Below are 2,978 nucleotides of genomic sequence, written 5' to 3'. Positions count from 1 at the left end.
TTGATAGTTCACTTTTCCTCACTCCTCACATCTAATATGTTAGCAAGTCCTCGCATTTCTACCTCCAAAATATATTTTGAATCTCTCTTCTTCTCTCCATCTTTTTTGCAACTACAGGTGTACTGTCATCCCTCACCTGGTCTGCTGCAATAGTCTCAATTATCTCATTCAGTCTATGAGATCCCCCCTTTAATCCATTTATTACACAGCCACAAAAGTGAGTTTATACTGCAAATTTTATCACATTGCTGCTAGCATGGCCTATAAAGACTGGAGTAATCTGATTCCTTTCTAATTTTCCTACTTATTCTCTCTCCCATATACTGATCTTCTTTTGGTTTTTCTAATACTAAATCTTTCATTCCTGAAGGCCTGGTCCTTCTGCCTATAAGGCTCTTCCCCTTCCTTACCACCAACTCTTGTATGACTATATCCTTCTCATTTTTCAAGTTAGACTTTCCTTGACCACTCCAACAAAATAACCCCCCAAACATACATACATACATACATGTGCACACACACATGCACACGCAGAACAGAGCATATTTCCTATTTTTGGTCTCTTTCCTTGTTTTCAGTCTTTCTCCCCCACTAGAATGCTAACTCCATAAGATGTACAGAGTATTCCTGACTTGTTAAAAATTATTGACTTTTTCACTGCTTTATTCTAAGCACCTATCAAAGCATTTGACACATAATAGGCACTGGGTTAATATTTGTTGAATGGATGAATTAATGTATTAAGTGCCTAATATGGACCAGGAATTATTCAAAGCAGTTATTGAAAGAATTAATATGCCATTCTACAGGTAGAGGAACTGTCAAAGAAGTGATGTAACGTATTCAAGGTCACACAGCTAGTAAATGGCAGAACTGGGGTATGAATTCAGGTATGTCTCTTTTCGGTATATCATACCATCTCCTCACCATTACTACCTCAGCCTCATTCCACTATGCCTTCTCTACTAATGTTTAGAGAGCTTGCTATCAAATAAGTTTTAAGGATTAGACATCCTTTAATATGATGATGTTGAATGCAATACACAGTGAAATGCAAGACATGTAATTTAAATGTTATGAAATTTCTGAAGCATGAAACAGATTCGATCATAGACCTTATGTAATTTACACATACGGGATTTGGAGTTATCATTGCTAATGATAACACCACCAACAGCAGTAGAAACAACCTGAGTAAGATCTCCAAGGATGGAGCATTTCCCTCCAATTTTTAAAAATAAATATTAATGTGTCATAGCCACAGTTTCAAGAACCTATGCATTGCATATATGATGGGACAATTGAAGTCATGGATTAACTCTCCTAATAGCCCCTGGGGGACTGTGGTCAAATTTATTAAGATTAAGAATCCTGAACTTCCCAGAAAGAATTCAACTATGTAAATGCTGCTTGATATGTATGATGCCTCTAAGCAGTTTGATTTTTTTTCTTTAAAAATAGCATTTGATCAATGGTCATTCTTCATATTTTAATTTTTTAGATCCAAATTATGCCTAGCACTGAAGAAGAAAATATGACCCAAATTTCGGAATTTATCCTTTTGGGTTTTGGGAATCTTCATGGCCTTCAGTTTTTTCTTTTTGGGATATTTCTGACCACCTATGTGATGACTCTCATGAGCAACGTTGTGATACTAACTGTGGTGTTAGCTGATCACTCACTTCACACACCCATGTATTTCTTTCTTGGTCACTTCTCCTTCCTAGAGGTTGGCTACACAACTACCATCGAGCCCATGATGCTAAGGACACTGCTCTCGGCTCACGAGCCTGTTTCCTTCTTCGCCTGTGCTTGTCAGTTTTATTTTTTTGCTGCCCTGGTGGCTACAGAATGTTTCTTCCTAGCTGTAATGTCTTATGATCACTACATAGCCATCTGTAACCCATTGCATTACACCAGCATCATGGACCGCTGGGGTTGCTTACAGCTAGCTGATGCCTCTTGGATGGATGGATTTCTGGCATCTGTCCCTTCTCATGGTCCTCATTTTTCAGTTAACATTCTGTGCTACCAATGAGATTGACCACTTCTCTTGTGATTTGAAGCCCATCATGAAGCTGGCCTGCGCTGATACACAAGCAGCTAAGATGACAACTTTTATATGCACCTTTTTATTTGCCTTTGGTCCCTTCCTCCTGACCTTGGCTTCTTATACTCAGATCATCTCCACCATTCTGAGGATTCCTTCTACCACGGGGAAAAAACGAGCCTTTTCCACGTGTTCCTCTCACCTGACAGTGGTCAGTCTATATTATGGTACCCTAGGCATTGTCTATGGTTTCCCATCAGGGCCTCAGTATGAAGACTTATTGAAGTCACTTTCCCTTCTATATACAGTGCTTACCCCTGTCCTCAACCCTATCATTTACACTCTAAGGAACAAGGATGTGAAGGTAGCTCTGAGAAAATTGTTGCAATAAGGAATGTAGAAACTGTCAACAAAAGACAGTTTGAATTTCCTAGTGGCTCTCAGTACTTTCTGAAAACCCCAGCAGACTGCAAATCTTTGTGTAGGGTCAAGAATTGTTACTGTGAGATTGATGAATTTCTCTTTGTTCTGCCAACTTTCCCTGCATTAACGAACAGGAAGTGTGCTAAGGGTAATAGCTTTTGTTTGCTGAACATTTTTCTAGGTGTTAAGCTCTTTGCATACATTATTTTGCTAAATCCTCACAGCAACATCATGATGTTGTTACTGTTATTTCCCCCATTTTACATATAAGGCAAAGGAGGCTCAGAGGTTAATTCGCTTACTCATCTAGCTAGAAAGTAGTGAAACCAGAAGGTGAATTTGAACCTAAGGTTTGTCTTGCACCAAACTAACAATTATTCCATCAACTAAACGGAGCTCAGACACTTGGAGGACCCAAAAGGTTGTCTTACACCGTGGAAGACATTTCTGAAGATGGCTTTTCTTAGGGGAACATGGGTTAGATGTGAGGTGAGAGGAAGGAGAA

At 39.1% G+C, this 2,978-nt stretch overlaps 1 pseudogene; it reads left to right on the top strand.

The window, feature by feature from the left end:
• The first annotated feature begins 1,367 nt into the window (after positions 1 to 1,367).
• LOC111748063 (olfactory receptor 10A4-like) lies at positions 1,368 to 2,756 on the top strand (annotated as a pseudogene).
• The last annotated feature ends 222 nt before the right edge of the window (positions 2,757 to 2,978 follow it).

Source organism: Loxodonta africana, chromosome X (assembly GCF_030014295.1).
Source record: "Loxodonta africana isolate mLoxAfr1 chromosome X, mLoxAfr1.hap2, whole genome shotgun sequence".
Taxonomy (NCBI): Eukaryota; Metazoa; Chordata; class Mammalia; order Proboscidea; family Elephantidae; genus Loxodonta; species Loxodonta africana.
Note: the sequence above shows the minus strand (reverse complement) of the source record. Positions and strands in the feature narration are given on the sequence as shown.